General features: G+C 43.1%; 1 pseudogene; it reads left to right on the plus strand.

Moving 5' to 3' along the window:
* Positions 1-535: 535 nt before the first annotated feature.
* On the plus strand, positions 536-24,355 carry LOC142142535 (cold-inducible RNA-binding protein B-like; annotated as a pseudogene).
* Positions 24,356-24,580: the final 225 nt, after the last annotated feature.

Here is a 24,580-nt window from a genome sequence, read left to right on the forward strand (position 1 = left end):
TCTGACAAGAGCATAGCCACAGATTCTAACCAACAACCAGATTTCACCAGGGACCCCCACAAAGGAGTTTGGGGTTCACTGCTGGTAGATTCGCAGCTTGAGGCACTCTGCCCTACCTCCAGGTGTGACAAGTTGGTGACAGATGAAAGCATAGCTGGAACTGGTATACGGACGGAGTCCTTATATAGCTGACCTGGCTGAATTGGGCTGCCCTATGATGTCAGCGGTCATGTGACCACAAGAAAGAGAGGGAAAGATGCGCAGGAGCCGGTTTCGGGAGCAGAGGGAGAGCTGCAATGACTGGGTCTCGTAAATGACGGCCTGATCCTGGGTCCAGCATGTGAAGGGCCTGATTAGCCAACAGGCTGACCAGGCTGCAGCCTGGGGCGCTGGGTCAGGGTGGGTGCAGCGCTGGTTAAGTAGAAAAAAAATGTACTTTTTTTTTTTGCGGCTGATGCAACCCGTCGCCCCCCCCCCCCCCCCCCCCCTGAAATTCCTACCTTATGGGGTCTGCCCCTGTGTATGGAGTCCACCTATGACTCCATACACAGTCAGTGACAGGCTCAGCTCCAATAAGCAGGCGGCAGCTGACAGTTTCTGCTTAGCTGTCAGTGCGGGCGCGGTGCGCTGTTTAGTGTGGTCACATGAGATGTTAACATTTCACGTGACCACACTAAGCAGACAGATCGCGCCCGCACTGCTAGAAGGAAGAAGCACCGGAGTGTTGCACGGGACAGAAGAGGACCAGTCCGGCAGTCCTCAAGGTAAGTTAAAGTCAAAAGCAGGCTGCGCGGGCATCAGTCTGTCTGCCTCTCACCAGCAGATGCTTATCCTGGGATTCTGACAACTGGTATGTTTTCAGCCCTCTCTATGTGAAGTGGTTACCTTCCTCTAACTATATGTAAAGTTCCCTCTATATCTGGTAGGTTTGCTGGTAGATGGTGACACTCAGTGGTCTGTACAGATTAATCGCTTGGAACAGCTCATTGACAAGCTGGAGTGTATGGTAAGTGTTATCCTCTGCTCCTTGGGTTTATTTTAATACTTTATTTATTCACATGTCAACATTATAAATACACGAGTAATAGCACTGAGGACATATCAAAATTTAAAAATACTGTCAAAAGTGAATACCGATATGCATTAGCGTGGCAGATCATTTTCAGAAGTTTTGACTATTTTTCCAAAAAGAGATGGGGAACAGGAGTCCCTTAAGGCAGTGGAGAGAGGAGGTATGAATATGGGAAGGGTCAGAGGAAGAGCTGGGAATTAATTCAAGAGGAAAAGGATGGAATTTGGCAGGAAACCTATCTAAGACATAAATCTGTACAGAATAGGTATAGGTATGGGTTGCGGCAGGAGGCGCACTCTCTCGCGAGCGCGCGGGGGGGGAGGGGCGTCAACCGAAGTGTTAGCCTGGGGCGGCTGGAACCCTTAATCAGGCCCTGAGCATGTGACATCAATATTCTGGCAACAAGATTCTGTGGTAAACGCCCATTTCTAGCTGTAGGCTCCACCTCCTCGTGGCGTCTTCTGGTAGTTAACCTCTTCATGTCTGCAGCAAGGAAGAGCAGTTCTGGACGTGACAACAGAAGGATGAATAGACCATTGTCATCACAGCTCAATTCATATTTACATATGTATTAAATGCTAATTTGCAGACTGGCGTTCCACAGGGAGGTGAAGTAAAAGCAGAAATAGAAGATTGTGTTGTCAGAACTGCGCAAAGTGGGCAAATGACCTGATTAACAACAATGCGCAGTTTGCACAAAACGTTGCCACTATTTCTCTTCTCCCTAAAGTTCAGTAACGTATTTGAATGTGCTGTATTATAAGGGTAGAACATATATACAGAGAAAGCTCATTGGATGTTTATATTAACATCTGAGCACTAAGAAACCTCAATGAGAACTCTGAATTCAAAGAAAAAGGATAGAGTCTTAGGGCCTGATTCATTAAGGATCTTAAATGAAGAGGATTCTTATTTCAGTCTCCTGGACAAAACCATGTTTCAATGCAAGGGGTGCACATGAGTGTTTTGTTTTGCACATAAGTGAAATACTGCCTGTTTTTTCATGTAGCACACAAATATCAACTTTAAATTTCAGTGTACAAATAAGCTATCAAGTATGTGTGTGTTACATGAAAAAACAGCCAGTATTTAACTTATGTGCAAAACAGAACACTCATGTGCACCCCTTGCATCGTAACATGGTTTTGTCCTGGAGACAGAAATAAGAATCCTCTTCATTTAAGATCCTTAATGAATCAGGTCCCTATTTATTATCTCTTTATTTTATTGCTATTGTTTCTGTTCTCTTCTTCCCTTCCCCTGTTTCTCTCTCATAATGTGAATTTGTCATATTAATTATACATATTTAAAAAATATCAGATGATCAGAAGAAATCTGTAGACTCATAGTAAAATGAGGTAATCAGGAAAGCCTAGTGGACACATACTATGTATATAGTTATATATATTTATATGCATTTATTAAGGGAATTTTAAAAAAGGTTTGGATTACAGAATAAGGAGATAAATATGTTTATCAGAATAATGTGAGAGAAATATTATAAGAATGTATCATTGTTATTTCTTGGACTACTTAACAAACGATCGAAATGGGATCTGATTGCAATTTGTATTTAGAATGGATGAAATTACACAACGGCAGCATTTATCTATACTGCAATAATCCGTTAGTTTGCATATGAATCTGAAAGACGGACATTAGTCCCGATCATGTTAATACCAGCAGCTTATATTATACAATGTATCACTTTTACCTTTCAGATACATAGTTTCATATTCGTGTATCATTTCTTCTATTGTAAATAATCCCTAACTCTAAAATGAGAAGCATTATAATGGATATAACAGATGTAAAATATTGAAATATAATTGTGAACTGAATTGGGTTATTGGTGGCTGTGGCTGGATCACTTATAAATAACTTATGGAATAAATTAATTTAAAGGAAATAGCGTAGGGCGCTTATTTATATCATTGCAAATGTACTAATTTTTGATATTGTGTATTTTGGTATAGGAAATGTCTTGTTTGGGGTTTTGTAAGTTTGCTAGAGGAAATCTCTAATTAGGCATATGTGGGGAGGGAGTCTGTTTTGCTGATAGCAGGAAATCTTAACTAAGTCTTTTGATGTGAAGTGTCAAATGACTGCTCTGGCCTGAAGGCCCGGCAGGGATCCGTTACCTGTATCCTGGTTAAAGTGAAAGGAAATCTCTGATCAATGTGATTTATGGTATCACAGATTACTGCAAATTAAATCCATGTTTGGGGAAACATATTGCATCCTTATACTAAAAATTACTCAGACTTTCAGGGGGCTGGCTTACTCCCTGCGAGGCTATGTCCAAAACTGTATAAAACAACACTGGTTTGTACTGAAATGTATAATTCTTGTTTCTTCTGACCTCTTGATCACTGGTACCTTAAACCAGTGTGAACCGTCCTTATTAGGGCACTTGAGCAAATAAACATCACTTGCTTCAAAGACCTGCTTGACAACTTCTTCCATGCTGGAATTCCTGTGACCTACAGATAAGATCCAACTCTAATCCGTTCCCAGCTGTACTGAGGTTTGGACCCAGCATCCAGTACCACCATTCTGCCCGCTACCCAGCAGCTATGGCCAGTGTGATAGGCCATGGGGGATCCATCCAGAGCAACCCTGGTCTATAGGAAGAGGTCAGGGGCACCAGCCAAGGTGTACTAGCAAAGGGGTACCCTAGCAGTGACAGTAACCCAGAAGGGACGCGATACTAGATACTGTGAAGGAGTCCAGTGGTGGCAGCATTGTAAGCCCCTCCTACTGCGGTTAGAGGGCGCATTTGGGGTAAAGAAAGGAGACGGTGGCAAAGTAAGCCCAGCCGGTTCCCAGCAACAACAGACAGGGTGACATAGGCGGTCCATCCTGTCACAGTGGCTTATTTTATTATTTTTGCACACCTTAATTTATTCAGCTAATCAGTGGATGTGTTTTTATAACATATATTTTTAATAGCTATTGTGCTGTTTTTAAGAGCAAACTAATTATTTATTAACGTTATGGTCTTCCAAGTTCTATTATTATATTGATTACCCTAAAGTGCAACTGCTGGAAGTTTTTTTTGTTGTTTGTATGATTCCGTATAAACATCTTCATTGCATTGCGCACTTTCATTTATTAACATGTGGGATACAGTTACTGACTAATTAATGTTCTATGATACTATGGGGTCTATTAACACCCCCCCAGATATTTTATTTGTTGCGTGTCGCAGTGATAGAAAGTCCTTGATCAGACAATTTATTAAGAAAATGTCAGTGAGCCGGGATGGTAAGATGACTTTAGACCCTGTTCGCCTGTTGACAGGAATGGGAAAGCCTGATCCTGAACTTCCAGTTACAGATTCTACAAAAAAAAATCTTAACATTAAAATACAAATAGAGAAATAGAAAAAAAATAAATCATTTTCTCCTGTGGGCACCGCCGGCTCTCATCAACCCACGATGACGTTCTCTCCCCTCCCCTCTCTCCAAATCTATTGGGGGATGGGACTGACATTTTTAATATTTTTGGACTGGTTAAATTACATTTCAGAAGACGTCTTAATTTGCACAGTGAGAAAACACATTTTGCTATAATATAAAAAAAATTATCCTCTCTGGTGTTTAACTAACACAACGTGAGAAGGTTCATGGATGTCAAAAACAAAGGAATGAAGAATGAAAATGTCACAATTTGATTAGTAATTATCATGCAAGGTGTACAACATTTATGTAAATATATAGAGATTCAGCAATATTCATTCATATTCATTGACATATTTTTCTGATCTGTTCAGTCAATAATGGAATATTTACCACTCTTATTCCAGGGAAATGAATGGAGCTCTGGGGCAATTACAGGTGTCTGGAATCCCCCTCAAGCACATGTAGGCGTTTCACATATGAATAAGTTGTTGCGTTGCCATTTCTAGCACTGTGCAAACAATTGCACTAACTCCTATCTGCATTGCAGTGTGTTTTGCAGTCTTTGCCAGATGTTTTCTGCTCAAAATTTTTTCAAAACTTTGAACAGTCACAAAAAATTCTCACACTTTAGATCTTCTAAAAAATGTTATCTAAATTCAAGCAAAACTAACGGGTTCCACCATAGTTGTAACAGTTTATACAATGTTTGATGTTGTTGAAGCTTAAATGGCTACATTGTACAGTAATTTTAACCTTTGTTCAATGAAAAGGTGAATTCAAACTTTGAACACAGTAAAGTTCACTGCTTAAATGAAAATATGATAACAATGGTACATCATGCAAACCCGTACAATTTGTAGATTATTTAATGCCTTTTAACGGCGAGCTGTGAACATGAACTTTGAACTGGAACTTGGAGAATTTGAGTTACCTGCTCAGTAGGAATAAAACATCCACCATGGTTGAGTATGTCAGGCCGCTGGTTCAATCAAACGTAAAATTGATTCAAATACTTCTAGCAATATTTTTATGAAAGGCAAAGTAAACACCCCACCCCCAAAATCACACTTACACCTCACAATCTGCTCCCTATTTACTACAATTATTGTCCTGCGCTGGTTATTGTTGATGAGAACTGAAACCCTGTTTATTTCTCTTACAGCTGAATCTATCTCCTGCACCTCTGAGCGTATACACTTGTAATTATTCTGATTTCAAGGAGTGAATTCATTTATAACACACATGACCTATATTTCTATTGTTTCATCCAAGAGTTATACAATGTCTCGTGTGCATATAAAAATAAAAATATTTGTGAAGGAAAAGCCAACACAAAGCAGTATCTGATTTATCAAATAAATGGGATTCTACAGTAAACAGAACAATCTCTTTCTTGTTTCATAAATCTGTTGCTTATTTTGCCTGGGAATCGCACAGATAGAAACGGTCTGCGATCCGGGGAGCTGGGACATCTGCCAGTTCCAGACATATCAAATAACCAACATGTTTCCTTTAAAAAATGAAAAACTTAATTCTTTATTTTAATGAAAGTGGTCACATGCTGGAAACTGTGATTAAATAAATAATGCATCACTCTGGTGGTAGATATATACTTTATTTATTGTAATATGTGCCTGCAAATAGAGGAATGCAAAAGAGAACCTCTGAATGAGGAAAGGCAGAGAGAATGGGAGCAAGAGAGGGAGAGAGAGAGAGAGAGACAGAGAGAGGGAGGGACAGAGGAGAGGGAGAAAAAGAGGGAGAGAGAGAGAGAGAGAGATGAATAAAGAGTCAGAGAGGGAGAGAGGGAGGTAGAGAGAGAGAGACATGAGTCAGAGAGAGGGAAAGGGAGAGAGAGAGAGAGAGAGAGGGGTGGATAAAGAGTCAGAGTGGGAGAGAGAGAGAGGGAGGGAGGAAGATTCAGAGAGAGAGAGAGGTGGAGAGAGAGAGGGACAGAGGAGAGAGAGAGAGGGAGAAAGAGAGGGAGGGAGAGAGAGAGAGACATGAGTCAGAGAGAGGGATGGATAAAGAGTCATGGAGAGAGAGAGAGGGAGGGGGAGAAAGAGTCAGAGAGTGAGAGAATGAGAAAGAGAGATATAGAGAAAGAGAGAGAGAGACATAAAGGGAGGGAGATAGGGAGAGGGCAAGGACAGATAGGGGGGGATAGAGAGAGTTAGAAAGCAAGGGAAATAATGAAGAGGAAGGATAGAGAGAGTGACAGTGACAAGAGCAGGGTAGACAGGAGAGGTGGTAAAGGGAAAGAATGGAGCAGGAGAGAAAGAGAGTGAGTTATAAAAAAGAGAGTGATGAAGAGAAAGAAAGTGATTGTCACTCACCGGACGGTTAGTGCCTCTGGTTTGGGACATGGGTCTCTCTCTCTCTTGCCGGCGCCTGTTCGGCGCCGCGGCCGTCCGCCACCTTGACCAAGGATTGTGCATGTGCAGAAACCACGGACTGTTAAAACCTTGCTCATAGTCTCATTGGTCAATCATTCACCTCTCACTACTTAAGGCACCTGTTACTCTATTACCGTTGCCTGTTCTTCGGTTCTCATTCCCTTGTGACTCCGAAGTGTTTCCGGTTTCTACTCGTGCTCTCTGTTTGCTGTGGAATATACCTGCGCCTGGACAAGCCTTCTCTCCATATTGTGGTACAACTTGCTAGTAGCAAAATACTCCACGCTACCTTGTTACATACCTGCACCTGGACAAGCCTTCTCTCCATATCGTGGTACAACTTACCAGCCGCAGACCACTCCACGCTACCTTGTTACATACCTGCACCTGGACAAGCCTTCTCTCCATATCAGTGGTACAACTTGCCGGCCGCAGACCACTCTACACTATCTGGTAATATACCTGCACCCGGACAAGTCGTCTCTCCATATCAGTGGTACAACTTGCTAGCCGCAGACCACTCTACGCTACCTGGTAACATACCTGCACCCGGACAAGTCGTCTCTCCATATCAGTGGTACAACTTGCTAGTCACAGACCACTCTACGCTACCTGGTAACATACCTGCACCTGGACAAGTCGTCTCTCTATATCAGTGGTACAACTTGCTAGCTGCAGACCACTCTACGCTACCTGGTAACATACCTGCACCTGGACAAGTCGTCTCTCCATATCAGTGGTACAACTTGCCGGCCGCAGACCACTCTACGCTACCTGGTAATATACCTGCACCTGGACAAGTCGTCTCTCTATATCAGTGGTACAACTTGCTAGCTGCAGACCACTCTACGCTACCTGGTAACATACCTGCACCCGGACAAGTCGTCTCTCCATATCGTGGTACAACTTGCCGGCCGCAGACCACTCTACGCTACTTGGTAACATACCTGCACCTGGACAAGCCTTCTCTCCATATTGTGGTACAACTTGCCAGCCGCAGACCACTCTACGCTTCCTGGTAACATACCTGCACCTGGACAAGCCTTCTCTCCATATTGTGGTACAACTTGCCAGCCGCAGACCACTCTACGCTACCTGGTAACATACCTGCACCTGGACAAGTCGTCTCTCTATATCAGTGGTACAACTTGCTAGCTGCAGACCACTCTACGCTACCTGGTAACATACCTGCACCTGGACAAGTCGTCTCTCCATATCAGTGGTACAACTTGCCGGCCGCAGACCACTCTACGCTACCTGGTAACATACCTGCACCTGGACAAGCCTTCTCTCCATATTGTGGTACAACTTGCCAGCCGCAGACCACTCTACGCTACCTGGTAACATACCTGCACCTGGACAAGTCGTCTCTCTATATCAGTGGTACAACTTGCTAGCTGCAGACCACTCTACGCTACCTGGTAACATACCTGCACCTGGACAAGTCGTCTCTCTATATCAGTGGTACAACTTGCCGGCCACAGACCACTCTACGCTACCTGGTAACATACCTGCACCTGGACAAGTCGTCTCTCTATATCAGTGGTACAACTTGCCGGCCACAGACCACTCTACGCTACCTGGTAACATACCTGCACCTGGACAAGTCGTCTCTCTATATCAGTGGTACAACTTGCCAGCCGCAGACCACTCTACGCTACCTGGTAACATACCTGCACCTGGACAAGTCGTCTCTCTATATCAGTGGTACAACTTGCCGGCCACAGACCACTCTACGCTACCTGGTAACATACCTGCACCCGGACAAGTCGTCTCTCCATATCGTGGTACAACTTGCCGGCCGCAGACCACTCTACGCTACCTGGTAACATACCTGCACCTGGACAAGCCTTCTCTCCATATTGTGGTACAACTTGCCAGCCGCAGACCACTCTACGCTTCCTGGTAACATACCTGCACCTGGACAAGCCTTCTCTCCATATTGTGGTACAACTTGCCAGCCGCAGACCACTCTACGCTTCCTGGTAACATACCTGCACCTGGACAAGCCTTCTCTCCATATTGTGGTACAACTTGCCAGCCGCAGACCACTCTACGCTACCTGGTAACATACCTGCACCTGGACAAGTCGTCTCTCCATATCGTGGTACAACTTGCCAGCCGCAGACCACTCTACGCTACCTGGTAATATACCTGCACCTGGACAAGTCATCTCTCCACATCAGTGGTACAACTTGCCAGCCGCAGACCACTCTACGCTACCTGGTAACATACCTGCACCTGGACAAGTCTTCTCTCCACATCAGTGGTGAGACTTACCGGTCACAGACCGCTCCACGCTATCTAGTATTATACCAACATCTGCACACGTCTTTACATTTACCAGCGGGAACATATGTCAGGAGCAGCTTACTCTACTATTTTGCATGGTACCTGTGATTAGGACTAAAGCCTATAGTGGCTCTGAAGTATAGCTGCGAGTCGATGACTCTCCTGCTGCATTATTGATTGGTCCATCCATAGACTTTATCCAGTTGTCATATATTGGTCTGCTGTATGCTACCTGTGTGCTAGTGCACTTTGGAACGTTCTCCTCCTTTTATTACTGCTCATCAGTCTCCCGTGTTACTCTTGTTTTCATTGTTCAGAGACTCTGCATTTATATCATTGACATTCCCTTTCCTATTCAGTTGTACAGTTCCGTATATTCACCACACTTCCCAGAGGGCCCGGACCTGCACAGTGGCAGCCGCTAAAACCATACTCCCTTGCGGGAGTTCCCGGAGAAGACCAGCCACTGTGTTAGACTCCGCGCCTCTGGTAAAGTGAAATTCCACCTGGTGAATTCTGGGTAAAACTCCTAGTGCCCGTGACAGTGATAAAGAGAATGATATAGAAAGAGAGAGATAAAGAGAAGTAACAAAATGGGATAAGGAAATAGAAAAGGTGGAAAAAGCGCAAAGGAGGGAGAGAGAGACTCAGAGAGATGGAGAGCGGAGAATAGAGAGGGAAAGACCGAAAGAGAGATAGGGAGAGGTGGATATACATGGAAAGGGAAGAGAGAGTGGGAGAAAATGGGGGAGAGAGAGAGAGAAGTGATGGGCAGACATGGAGGAAGAGGGAAAGAGAGAGACAGTGATAAAAAGAGAATGTGATAAAGAGAGCGATAAAGAAAGAGAGAGGGAGAAAGAGGTGGATAGACAGGATAAGGAGATAGAGAAGGTGGGAAAACGCAAGGGAGAGAGAGAGAGACACTCAGAGAGAGGGAGAGAGGAGAACAGAGAGATAGAGGGTGTGTAAAAGAGAGATGGATAGACTAGATAAGGGAAGAGAGAGAGTGGGAAAACACGGGGGGGGGGGGGGGGAGGGTGAGAGAACAACTCAGAGACAGGGTGAGAGGGAGAGATAAAGATAGAGACAGAGATAGACAGGTTAAGGGAAGAGAGAGGGTGAGTGAGCGCCTGTGGGGAGGGAAGGAGATCGACTCAGAGGGCCTGAGTCATTAAGGAAAGTAAAGCATAAAAAAGAAGTAAGTTTTCTAATGGACAATCCATGTTACAATGCAAGGGGTGCAAATTAGTTTATTATTTTGCACATAAGGATAATACTGGCCTTTTTGTCATGTAGTTGACATAAATACTTGATAGCTTTATTTTTACACTGAAATATAAAGTTGTTCTAGAACATACCTTACCCAACTATAAATCTGTCCCCACAATAATATACTTATCACCCCCTTCAATGTAACATGGCCTTTCCAAAGTGCAAAGTTACTCTTTTTTTTTGTTTGTTTTGCTCTCCTTAGTGACTCAGGCCCAATAAGTTCAGGATCCAGGAAGAAGAAGGGAACATATTTTAGACAAAGTCCCAACACAGTGACAGTGAGCGGTCAGTTTGCATTCAGCATTTTATTACTAACATGAACTCTATCATTGGTGGAAGCAGGACCTCATATAAAGGCCACAGAATGCTCGCGAATATGCATAATGAATATGGGTGTGTCGGGGCTCCCGTGTGCTGTGTGGGGCTGGTACCGGAGGAGAAAGTCTGCTTGAAATAATGAATGTGCAGTTATAGCTGTCTCTTAATTTCCACATATCTGTCTCTCTCTCTTTCTCTCTCTTGCGTTTGGACGGCTAATGGACTGAGAAAACTTCCCTCACACATCCACGCTAATGATAAAGGAGACTGGAATAATGATCCATTTCCGTTTGCGGCTCTTGAGCATGTAATAAAGAAAAGAGACATTAAACTCTCGAGCACCTTGAAATATCATCCAGGCGCCGCTCGCTCAGCCACCGGCAATGTTTCATGTTCTTCTCCTTTCTTTTCTTTATGTAAAGTAAATATACTACGATGTCCTAATCTAAGCAGGGCGCAAAATCCAATTAGTTATTGTGTCTCTGTATAGTGTAGTCTTACAATTGGATAGAAATTGATTTATATATAATTCAGTAAATTTGTGCGAATATGCCTTAACTAGGACAACGGCGGGTGTTTTCTTTGTGTGTTATGTACTTTGTTTTGGGGAACAATTCTTCTTTACTGCACAACAGATTATGTGAGTAATATATAGAGGTAACACTTTGAACATGAGGTAGAACTGATATGTTATACAGAGAGGAATGTCTGCTGGTGGAGAGGAATTGTTGTTGAAACGTTCAGGACACACAGCACTAATACAACTATGAAGAATTAATTTAAAAGCAAAATTTAAGCAAACCCGCTAGAGCAGAGGAGGAACTCTACATTGATGGAACACATACCAGAATTTGTGGATGGGGGAACGATGCATCTATCCACCCGCAGCCTCCACTCTGCTCCTCTGATAGGGGCAGCGACCACCGTCGCTGCACAGTGCGGCAAGTACGGACCCCAGCTCATCTCCGGGTCCATTACCCACTGCACTAGAGGTAATGGTGGCTCAGTGGTTAGCACTTCTGCCTTAATGTACTGGGGTCATGAGTTAGATTCCCGAACATGACCTTATCTGTGGAGTTTGTATGTTCTCCCCGTGTTTGTGTTTTGTACAGTCCTGCGGAATTGGTGGTGCTATAAAAATAACTGATGATGATGATGATTTGTCCTTTGTAGTGCGTCCACCAGGTTTCTGGAGCAGGATGGTCACATTTGTGGATGAACAGCAGTCTGTACCGAGAGGAAGAGTTGGCAGAGTGAAGTATGGAGCATGGGCGCTACAGAGCCGCGTTTTACATATCAGTCTACCGAGCGAGATCATTGAAATGAGATAAAGGGGCTAAGACACCGTATTTCTTTTCCATGTTACTTCTACTCAGTAGAAGGAAATGAATTTGCACCGGCTCAGATCTGTTGTGCGCCTACATGTTGCTCTTTTCAATGGTGACGCACATTCCCAGTCCACACATAGTAAAGTAATAACCCCGTCACACACACACAAAACTGGTATCTGTAGAAAGACGGACTGTTCCCGACACTCTCATGCTTAATATCAGCCAGAAATGAGTCGGAACCAAATATATTAGGAGAAAATATGTTAAATGTTAAAATTTACTGGATGGAGAGATACTAAAGGGGCAGGAGGATGGACTTTAATGGGAAGCTTCAGTCTCTCCGCACATGTACATTAATTCTACTACTGAGAGCGGACAATAGTCCCCTAATGTAAAGGTGCAAAGTCAACACCTTCTGTGGTGGAAACATAAATGTCCTCCACTGTGTTATTAAAGACCCCACTGAAGAGCTGCACACGCAGAACACCTGGGAATCACCCCGATTAGCAGAAGAAACACAATGTTAAAGGCTGTTTTCCTCTCGGGTGATTTACTCGGAGACTTCAGGGAAGAGCGCCAGCTCCTATAGTAACAGTGTGCTCGGTCCTGTAGTTATTAAGCTGCGCAGACATCAGGTTGGTGAAGAGAAGCTAAAGCAAATTATATCAATCATACAGTACACTGATCCAGTTCTCTTACTCTGGAAAAGGTAAATACGTTGTATGTACAAGCTTTATATCCTTTAATGAAATGATCGGCAGCAGTTAGGTCCAGCTCTGTCCTAATGCTACAGGTGGATCTACACCTGTTAATGTCCTAATGCTCTGATTGGCTACAGGTGGATCTATACCTGTTAATGTCCTAATGCTCTGATTGGCTACAGGTTGATCTACACCTGTCAACATCCTAATGTTCTGATTGACTACAGCTGGATCTACACCTGTCTATGTCCTAATGGTCTGATTGGCTACAGGTGGATCTACCCCTGTCAGGGTCCTAATGGTCTGATTGGCTGCAGGTTGGTCCAGCTCTGTGACTGACCTAATGCTCTGATTGGCTACAGGTGGATCTATCTCTGTCAATGTCCCAATGGTCTGGTTTCTTGGACACCTTTGTGCAGCAATGGGAAGTTAGGAGGTATGTCCTGTTCAGCAGAGGCATTGAAAGAGAGATTTGAAGGTGGCTGGGGTGGGTCAGCACCTGTGTGATGTGTGGCCCCTTCTCATGTGTGCATTTTCCCATTTCCCCAACTTTAAAAGTTGGGTGATTTGCTCAACCCTATAAGAAAATATTTCTACCCAACCCTTCCCTGTAACCTAATAACCCCATCGACTCTGTAACAACATCCCCCTCACCCCCCTAGTAGCACATTTCCCTCTCCCGCCGGTAACAACACAATGACCCCCCCCAAGCAACACATTACCTGACAATTGGTACCTGTTGTGAGAACCTTACCTGACCACGCCTTTGATCACAGCACTCTCTTTTGTACTTCCTGCTTGGTGTTGTGATCATGTGACTCTGTGCGGGGAGATTGAAACTCCCTGCACTATACAAGATCCACTCAGTGTCAGAGTAACAGGTTGCTGCTAACCCCTGCCCCTGTGCTTTCTGGTGCTTGGCTCCTAGTGAATCTCTCTTAGCTTGTCTAACTGGATTAACCCATGTGCTGCTTTCTACAGTGTGTATCCGACACAGTTTGTTTACTGACCTCACTTTCTGGATTATCCTTGGCACAGCGTATCTCATTGTGTTTCTGACCCGGGTTGTTCACTGACCTTGCTTTCTGGATTGTCCTTGGCACCATGTACTTCAGAATGCATCCAACCCAGCTTAGTATATTGACCACAACCTCTGTACCTGCCTGTATCCAACCATCTACCCGCTATCACATCATGGGGCTACCCTGAGGGCGACCTGCAGACTCCTGGCAACAAAATCCATCCTGCCTTGTGGCGGTTCTTGGTGAATAATGGGGTGTCCATTAGACTCCATGCCTCAGGAATGCCTGCGCCAATCCTAAATGATAGTTGCCTTCAGGGACTGTAACACCTGTCCTCCTTTCTCACAAAGCATTGTATTGGGAGAGTCTGGCAGTGAAGTTCATCTTTTCTGATTTGCTAGGCTTTTGGGCTCCTTTGGTGCCCCCCTCCTGCCCCACTTCCTGGGCTTACCGTGTTCCGCTGGCTGTGGGTATATGGTGTACCCCCCAGCCGCAGAAAGACCCATTACAATGCAGGACAGATGCCGAGGGACCCAGGACTACAGTAGTATTTCTGTCCCTGCCTCCCAGGTCTCCCTCTCTCTGTTCTGCTTCCAATGGTTTAGAAGAGTTATATTAAAATTATGTTAAGTATTTTATTTATAAATTTATTTCTTGAACAAACTGTTACACTGTGCACTTTATAACAAACCTGTCCTCCTGTAATTAGTTTTCATATCTAGACTAATTCCATTATATCCTTTATTGATGGACTGAATTTCCTAATTACATTTTACCTTATTTCTATGGAGGCCAAATTAAGTTCTGCTCGCAAAATGCACGGGAAACTGTTTTGTTATCAGATCTCAACTAATAAACTTGCTATTTAGAACCTTTCGCTTCCCACTTTGTACTTCACGTTGTTTATCTTAGTTTACTAACCTCACTAGAGATTTATACCTTTATAGTTAATATATAACAGTGTTAAAAATCACAGTAATGCTGAGGATTATCATCACAATAAAAATGAAAATACCAGAGGCCTGATTCATTAAGATGTGCAAAACTAACTTAATGTGCAACATTTGCACAGGAAATATAAAGCATTCCCTTATTGTTGATAATATAGTCATTAAGATAAAGACTTTTTTTTTTATAATATTTATCTCTATTGAAGTTTTTAAGGCAGTTTCAACAGAAAGAACAGATAAGTGGGTAACAAAACCACCATATTAACAAAAAAATGTCATAATAACACATTCAAATAAATGTTATAATAGAAGAAGAAGAAAGAGAGAAAAAGGAAAAGACAGAGACGGGGATAGGTAAGGGGGGGGGGCAATGTTTCCTAGTACAGATTATGTAAATAAACAATTCAAGTCCTAGCAAGGAGAGTAGGTGAGAGAACTGGTTTGTTTAAATGATTAAATTTATCGGAGTCCTGGAATTCGAGCCATGGGCTCCAAATGGAGTAATATTCAGTAACTTTATCAGCAGATGAAAGTAAAAGCTCATCCATAACTCTATAAAACTCCAATCTCTGGAACCACTCCCGGATGGTTGGGGGGTTAGGAGATCTCCAATGGGTTGGAATCACTGCTTTCGCAGCCGAAATCAGATAACGTAAAATGTTTTTTTTAAACCTGAAATTGGAACGTCGATCTTGTTGAGAAGCCAGTAGTCGGGACTATCAGGAACATCATCTCCTAATATTTCAGCAGAGACCTCCATGACCTTGGACCAGAAAGGTCTGAGTATCTCACAATCCCACCAGATATGCATAGTAGTGCCCCGGGCATTCTGGCATCTCCAACAGGAGTCAGAAACACCCTGGCAAAAGTTTGCTAGTTGGGCTGGGCACCTATACCATCTTGTTAGAACCTTGTAATTAGTTTCTATTATAGAGACACTAGCAGAACAAAGAACAAAGAACAAAGAAAAACCCTTTTCCAAGGGTTAAAGGTTGTTCATGGAGACTTAACGAGCTCCTTTTACAAGACTCCTACTGTAAAGCACAAATCGAACAAGCCCTTGACAACTACATAGAATTCAATAATACCCCGGAGTCTCGGCAGTATCAATCTGGGAGGCACATAAGTGTGTCCTTCGTGGTAAAATGATCCAACTAGTCTCATTTATGAAAAAACAGAAAGAAGCTTTGAAAGACCAGCTTCTCAAAAAATTATCGCTTTAGAGGCCAGACACAAAGCTGCTTTGTCCTCCGAAGTACTTGCGGAATTGACCAAAGCCAGGACTGCCTTGAATACACTCCTATATGATAGAATAAAACTAGATTTTCAAAGATAAAGACATTTTAAAAAAAATGTGTACTGTATATAAAATTACTTTTTACAGTTACTAATTGCAAAGTGCAAACACATGTTTTGTCCTGCATACACGTCTGTCATCGCTTTTACTCGGCACTTACACCTGCCCTTATGTTGGTGCAAGTGATACGACAGAGAATCACGTACCTGAGAGTTGCACAGAGTTTGGAATCGGAGGGATGTGCGTGCGTCCAACTTTGGCACAACCTTACTGTACATTGACTATGTGCATATACCCCTCCCTCCCTTGTTCCGCTCATAAAATCATAAGCTGCTGGAAGTGTCCTCTGCATTTGAAGATGAATTAAATTACTTGATTCACTGGCGTATAGTCCGTTTCTGAGCAAAGTGTACTTGTGCAGAACAATTTTTACATTCCTTAATGAATCAGGTCCGTTCCAAGGTTGATTTGAGCATCTTCTGATGTTACCATTTATGTTCAACAGTTGTTGTCATCTCTGTCCCGAACCACGTATCCCAAGCAGAGGAAGTTGTCTGCAACATTATTCCAACCAAGAGGGTAGCAAAGGATCCTCCACCTCTACTGCCCTGAATTGCTTGGACGCAACCTTCCCACTTTCTCAATACCTACCCCAACTAAAGCACATTCATTTGCATCTCTGACCACTTCACTGTGATCACTACTCAATTAACTTTCATATTTCTCCTACTCTTCTGTCACCACAATTCTCTCCAAACTTATCTTATACTTTATTTCCTTCAATTATTTATGTCTTTGCTTGCCTGTGAAGTCTTCAGCTCCCAGCAGTCAATCACCAACCTACACATATGCAGAAACAAACATCACACCCCAACATCATCATCCACCTACTGTCCTACATCTGTAAAGAATTTGCCTTTAGGAAGTGCATCTTGAGTCTCCATTAGGGGTTGATGCAAGTTTCCAAGCTGATGATGAGGAATCTCTGCGCCGATGTATCTATAGACTAGATTTGATGTTGCACATATTTAATAAGCAATACTTAGACGCCAAACAAATTACACCCATAACTTTATTTAAGCCAAAGTCACCCACTCTTAGACAACGTTTTGACGCTAAAGTCAAACACACGATAAAGAAACTTGAGAGTCTCAATCACCTTTATCGCAGTGCCATCACAGTCATCTTCTTAATTATTCAAACCTTTTACTTTGAGGACACTATTTCAGTTCCTAGCAGGGGTTAAAAAACAAATTATCGAAACCTTAATTCTGTGATCAGCAGAGTATAGTGAGCATGAATGTTAACTCTTATTCTATGCACAACATGATCAGATGAGGGTCAAAATTTACCAAGTTTACCAAATTTGGCATGGGCGAAAAAAAGAGGCCAATGTGCCCGGATAAGCCCCACAATGCATAAAACATTATACAAGAAAAGTAGCAATGCTTGTGTCAGTGGTAATGAAGCAAAGAAAAGAAAAGAATACTCATCCAGCTTATTTAGAAAAAAAAATGTAACGGATCGGCAAGCATTTGAAACTTGTGCATAATCTAAAACAATGTGTGTTTTCAGATTCTGGTGAAATGACATTAGACAACTTATTTTCAGATAATTACTGCAACTTATGTCCGAATAACACTTATGCCTACCCTTGAGAGGCGAAATGGGGAAGTAAAGGGGCAGACAGACATAAGCAGTGAGCATGAGCTCCCTGTTACAAGGAGACTCAATGATACTGAGCTATGTCTGATTGCTATATATTCTTGATTTGACAGTCTTTTTATGGATTTATGATTATTTATGATTTATGATTATTTACATTATTTTTTTTTAAAAATGTATTTGATATGTGTATGAGTAAAATGTCTGGGGTAAATATATCAAGCTGAGAGTTTTTCGGCAGGCTTGAAAAATGGAGATGTTGCCAATAGCAACCAATCGTATTCTAGCTGTCATTTTGTAGAATGGTAGCTAATAAAATAATGATAGCTAGAATCTGATTGGTTTTAAAACCCGCCGGAAAACTCCTCAGCTTGATACATTTACCTCCTGGATTGAAATTGACTTGCCTGAAAAAATGTTTAGTGTATTTGGAGTATTTGAATGCATTTGTCCTATTGAATTAAAATGTTATTGTTGAGAGACTGCCTCTAGTAGTCTTTCTGAGTTAGGAGACAATGGGGCCTATTTATCAAAGATCTCTCCCCTCTAATTTAGAGTGTAAATCCCCGAAAACAGCAGTTTTCGGGGACTTACCACTAAATTACTATGTATTATTGCAGCATGCAGCAGATATCTCAGATATCTGCTGCTTTGCTTCTCTCATCGGTTTACTGAGCACTCCCCATAACAGTGTATGGGAAGTGCTCAGTAACGCTATGTATCAATGACTGTTACTTAGTTTTCAATCATGGTAATGTACGCCATCTGAAGCTGGCGCCATCTGAAGCTGGCGTACATTACCATAATTGAAAAGTTTCACTGAAAACAGCGCTGCTCTGACGAGCAGGGCTGCATAGCGCATGTGTGGAGGGATCATGTGATCCCTCCACACTTGCCTCAGGTTCCGTCAGACAGGGATCTCTGTGCGCATGCCCGAGTTTACTGGTCGGCGCATGCGCACAGGGATTGAAAGAGGGGCGAGCAGCACCGCAGAGGGAGGAGAAGAGAAGACTTCAGTGACAGGTAAGTGTTAATCTTCACAGGAGCAGCCGTTTTTCGGAACGGCTGTTCCTATGTTGATTTTTTAATACATATGAGAAACTTTTCAATCCGCATCTATGCGATGAGGATTGAAAAGTTTCATTCATATTATGCGGTCATTGGTAAATAGACCCCAATATGTGTTGGCTTGAATAATTATAATTATAACCTGTAGCCTAAAGTGATTTTGTTTAGTTAATAGAATATAAGAATTGCAATGTTTTTTCATTTATAATACCACCATCCAAAACATTTTATTGGTTTATGATATATGGAATATATTTACTATGCTATGTTTGGTTTCACACTAGTGACAATGAATGGATTGTATCACCTGTTAACTGCGATAGAGAAGACCATGATTTGGTCAACTCTAAGTTACAAGGAAGTTTAGCTGTCAATTCCACATCTCTGAAGAAACCACAGTTTGATTATTTTGGAGAAACGTGCAAGAGAAAGGTTATCTGGCAGGAAGAGCCTAGCCCGAATGGTCACGGAGGTACTTAGTGAAGATGGCAAAGTGAGCCCCGGGTCCTGAAGTTGCTACACATACCCAGCAAATCTATGGAGCCGTGATAAGGTAACAGACGGGGAGCTGTGTTTTATGTGCTGCTGGGGAGAAAATGGATTATGAAGCACGGTGGACGGCTGAATATACTATTTGCCGTATACGAAGTGAAACTTTGATCTCAAATAGCCCTGAAAGCAGCGATGTGAATGACACCATCTATGCCTCCGAATTACAAGAGGAATGTTATTCACTACTTTACAGTCTAACAGAAGAATAGCTGTAATTAGCACTTGGAGTGACTTTTCCTTTGTATGGGATATATCCGGGATGAAAAAACATCTATATAATTTGTGGAAATATTAATGAATGAATATACTCCAGAGTGTGCACATCCGGAACTATTAACCCATTTATTTTATGATTAAAAGGCAATTGGGTTCTTTTTCTATTTTGTTATTTAATTTGGTGGATTTTATTTTATTTTGTATGTTGAATATTAACAAATATTAATGCTTTAATGATTAATTGGATGGTGTGTATATATTTTGGCGAGCATGTTTGCGCTTCCTTTTTTTCTCTTTGAAACACTATGTAAACTATTGTAAGCCAAAAATTCTGTGTCAAGTGGGAAGCCTGTGCACCAAGGTCAGTTGCAGTTGAGGTCACCAGGGAGCAATGATCAGAATGTCAGCCCTGATCCAACATATTGAAAGTCTCCTTTCAGAGAAAATCACAAGACCTAACAAGATGGCACTTTCAAAATATGAACGACTGTATTTGCACATCTAGCATTGTTGACTTGCTGATGGTAATTAGGGTGATGTTGATGTATATGTCGATCATTTTGCACTTGATGCGAGTAGTGCTGTTAGCTCTCAGTCGCCACTTAATGTTTGTAATATTTCAATAACAACATTTTAATCAGCCACTGCTATTTGCGGCCAACCATCATGCTGGAAGCATTAGAGGAATAAAGGTACAGTAGGACACATCCTGGAGTACTCCACCTAAGTGCTCACTTTGCAAAAATTATATAATTGATAAATATGAGTTTCACTTTGGTGAATCTGTATAATTTTAGGAATTGATGGCTTGTGAAGACTGAGATGGCAAGTACAGCTACACTCACTTTATACACAGACACTAAATAATCCAGAAGCTTAGACTTCAGCGCCATCTTTAGCTTTCATTCTGTGTGTTGTGCTACCTGCTGCCCCCATCGAGATTGTAGGTGACTGGTTGAAAGAGGTCAGCACATCCAAGCTAGAAAGTTTTTTGTGATTCATACGTTTTGATTCACAGTGAACAGAATTTCTGAAGCAAACACCTCTACCCGGCAGGAGAAAAAACATCTCTTTGAAAGTATATCTCACTGTCTGGTTTCCACCATATCCGAGTTCTTTGCACGTAGCACAATGCCTGCGTCCCCACTATACAGGGAACATCACCCAAAATACGCCTTTTACACTAATTGAACTCATTTAAATAACCCATGGTGCAAATCAAAATCTTCTTTAACTAGGAGAATTAATGTCATACTTGCCAACTCTCGGAAACAAGTTTCCGGGAGAGGGGGCGTGACTGGAGGGCGGGAGGGGGCGGGACGAGGCCAATCGCTGTCATTTTGGCCCCGACCCCCCGCAAACATTTTGGCCCCGCCCCCCGCAAAACGTAATTTACGTCGCGGGGGGTGGGGCCAAAATGACGCGATTGGCCTCGTCCCGCCCCCTCCCGCCTTACAAAATGGCGTCAATCACCGAGAATCGCGTCATTTGACGCGATTCTCGGTGAAATCCAGGATGCAGGAGAAATGCCAACGAGGAGAGACTGAACCGAATTTCGGGAGTCTCCCGGACATTCCGGGAGAGTTGGCAAGTATGATTAATGTGTCTCGCCCACTCTCAGCAAGGAGCACCCCAATCCTCCCAGCTGCTACCATCAGAAGTTGATACATTTTGCACCCCTGTAGTCGCTGAGATTTGTCAAAGGAAAAATTCACACACGTTGCAGAGGCATTGGTGCTAAAGCTGGTGCAAACAGCATTGGTGCCTATTCCATAATGACCCTTACTGTGCAGAAAACTGCATCCTGGCCTTAGATGGGAGGTATGTCGTTGACAATGGGGGTTCAGTGATGGCGGAGGGCTCAGAAGAGAGGGGTATTTATAAACAGCAAATCAGGAAGTTGTTTGTTTATGTAAGTATAACTTTACCTTAAAATACACTGAACCTTCCCTTTGACAGTGTTAGCAGCCGCGGTGGCTGTTGTCACCGGCGCGACTCGCTGCCCCCTGTAGCTGGCGTCCGGGCCGTCTCCATGACGACCGGGACGTCACTGCCGGCATCCTCATCCTGGTTGCCTAGGCAACAGCTGGGACGCTTGAGGCTACCCGCCGCCGCCGCTCCTGGCCAGCTGTCAAACAGCCGGGCACGCGCGCTCAGGACTATTTAGGATCAGCCATCCATGCCTGATTAGGTGAAGTTATCACAGCCACCTGGCTGACTATGCAACTGGACACACTACATGCTCATTGGCCACTAGTACTTTTTAAGGCAGTGAGGAATGAGCCTCACTGCCGGTTATAGCGTTCTGTTCCAGTTTCCTACCTGCTTCTGTGTTGTGTTGGTGATGAACCTTGGATTGCTTTCTGTGTATGACGTCTGCCTGTTACCTGGACTCTGAACCTTTGCCTGTTGCCCTGACCTTCTGCCTGTACCCGGGCTCTGAACCTTTGCCTGTTGCCCTGACCTTCTGCCTGTACCCGGACTCTGAACCTTTTGCCTGTGGCCCTGACCCTCTGCCTGTACCCAGACTTTGAACCTTTGCCTGTGGCCCTGACCTTCTGCCTGTACCCGGACTCTGAACCTTTGCCTGTGTCCCTGAGCCTGCTTGTACCTGATGTCTCTGCCTGTGCTCTGTCAGGCCAGTCAGACCTTATCATCTCTGTTCAATCCGCAGACCTCTCGCCTGTCCCTACTCCGTGGATTACCTCCCGTTCCTGTGTGCTGCTGTGTGACCCAGTGGAAATCAACGATTATGATAACACCGACACAGAGGAGACCTAGAATAAAAAAACGATTGAATGAAAACACGACAGCTAGAATGACAGACTTACCTGAAAAACGACTGTGCAGATCTCTGATGCCAGCAGAAGGATGACAGCACCTCCTTCCAACTGTCCAGGTCTCCGGCACCACTGTGTGATGTCAGTGCGCCCTTCATGTCTTTCAATTTTAAACGGCATCGTCGGGACCGCGCAGGGACACTGTTTAAATGGGGTCCCGACATTTCATTCAATCGTTTTTTTTATTGTAGGTCTCCTCTGTGTCGGTGTCATCGGCAATCTGTACCCCACCTGTGTGACCATAAACTTGTACTACACTGAGTGTAAGACCTGGGGCCATCCCAGTACCTGTGAGCATTACCAGTCTCTTAGGGAAAGGCGGCTGCTATAGGTGAAGACCTCTCCGCTAGTTCTACAAGTTTATGACGCACTGGTGGCCATAACAGGCAGCAGAGAAAATCAATCTGTCCACATTAAGCTTTTCAGTTAACTGCCAAACGCAATTTTGTTACTAGGCCATCTGACTTATAATTGCTGAAACAAAATCATTAGTAAACATTTAAAAAAATAATGGGCCCTAGAACAGAGCCCTATGACCAATCACTTACCACATTAATCCACATGGATTCATATCTCACAGGACCCTGTATTCTTTCATGAAGCCAACTTTCGATACATGCAGTGATTTCATCTGTGCCCGTGTAATGTTATTTACATAATCATCTCTTATGGAGAATCAGTTCAGAAGTCTTTACAAAGCAAATCCAAACAGAAAGCATCCAATACATTACACGGCACATAGATCTATTCGGTTCTACAAGACAGCAAATGTAAGGGGGGTATTCACTCGTTAGTGGGAGGGTGGAATAGGGAAAGAGATCTGGAAAGGATCTGTCCCATAATATCTGCCAAATGTCCCTACTTTCCAGGAACAGTCCAAGGTTTAACAGGTTTGTATAACCCAAAAACACACACAAAAACCTACAGCGCTGGAGTGTGTTATCAAAGTTGGTTAGGTATGTAATAAATAAAATATACATATATATATATATATATATATATATATATATATATAAAATATATTCCAAACCAGGTGTTAATCTCTATTAGAAATCTCGGCAGAATATAAACAACAGTCTCTCCAGAAGTATATTAAAATAAAGTAAAATACATTTTAATACATCATAATCTAAAAGTATACATATTTCCAGCCATTAATTGATAAATATCTCAAAATAAGACTTATATCGCTATGAATTACCGTATATACTCGTGTATAAGCCGAGTTTTTCAGCACATTTTTGTATGCTGAAAAAGGCCACTCGGCTTATACACGGGTGAAGGGTGAACTTACCTGGTGTCCGGTCCCTCGGCTGTTAACTTCTGCATATGCGTTCCAACAACAGGAAGTTCGGCATTTGGAACGCATACTTGCGTTCCAAATGCCGAACTTCCTGTTGTTGGAACGCATGCGGGGTAAGTAAAAAATCTCTCTCTCTCTGCGTCCTCGCCTTTCGTTTGTTCTGTCCAGACAATCCAAATTTTTTATCGGCGGTCTGAGCTTTGACCCCAACGAGGGGAATCTGGAAGAGGTGTTCTGCAAATATGGTCTGATCACAGAGGTGGTTGTGGTAAAGGAAGCGGGAAACTAAGAGATCCAGGGGATTTGGCTTTGTTACGTATAAGAACTCAGAGGATGCCAAAGATGCCTTGCAGGCAATGAATGGAAAGTCTGTGGATGGACGTCAGATTCGTGTGGATCAGGCTGGCAAGTCCTCCGGTGACAGGAGAGGAGGCTCATCTGGAGGAAGAGGATTCTTCCGTGGTGGCAGAGGACGTGGTGGCGGTGACAGGGGCTATGGAAGCAGCAGGTTTGAGAGCAGGAGTGGAGGATATGGTGGCAGTGGTGGCTCAAGGGATTATTATGGAAGTGGCAGGAGTCAAGGAGGTTATAGTGATCGCTCAGGAGGGTCCTACAGAGACAGCTATGATAGCTATGCTACACACAATGAGTAAAATACTTTTTTATATCTGTTTAAGTATCTCTACAGCCTCACTGGTAGTAACGGAACAGCTGTCCTAAAGGGTGTAAAGCTAATAACTTTTATATTGTTACTTTTAATGTTATGGTTTCATATTGTTAGATTTCTCACCCTACTATGTTTTGCTGTTCCATTGAGGCTTTTAAATTTGCGCTCTTTTCCACCCTAGGCTTATACTCGAGTCAATAAGTTTTCCCAGTTT

Source organism: Mixophyes fleayi, chromosome 3 (assembly GCF_038048845.1).
Source record: "Mixophyes fleayi isolate aMixFle1 chromosome 3, aMixFle1.hap1, whole genome shotgun sequence".
In the NCBI taxonomy this organism is placed as follows: Eukaryota; Metazoa; Chordata; class Amphibia; order Anura; family Limnodynastidae; genus Mixophyes; species Mixophyes fleayi.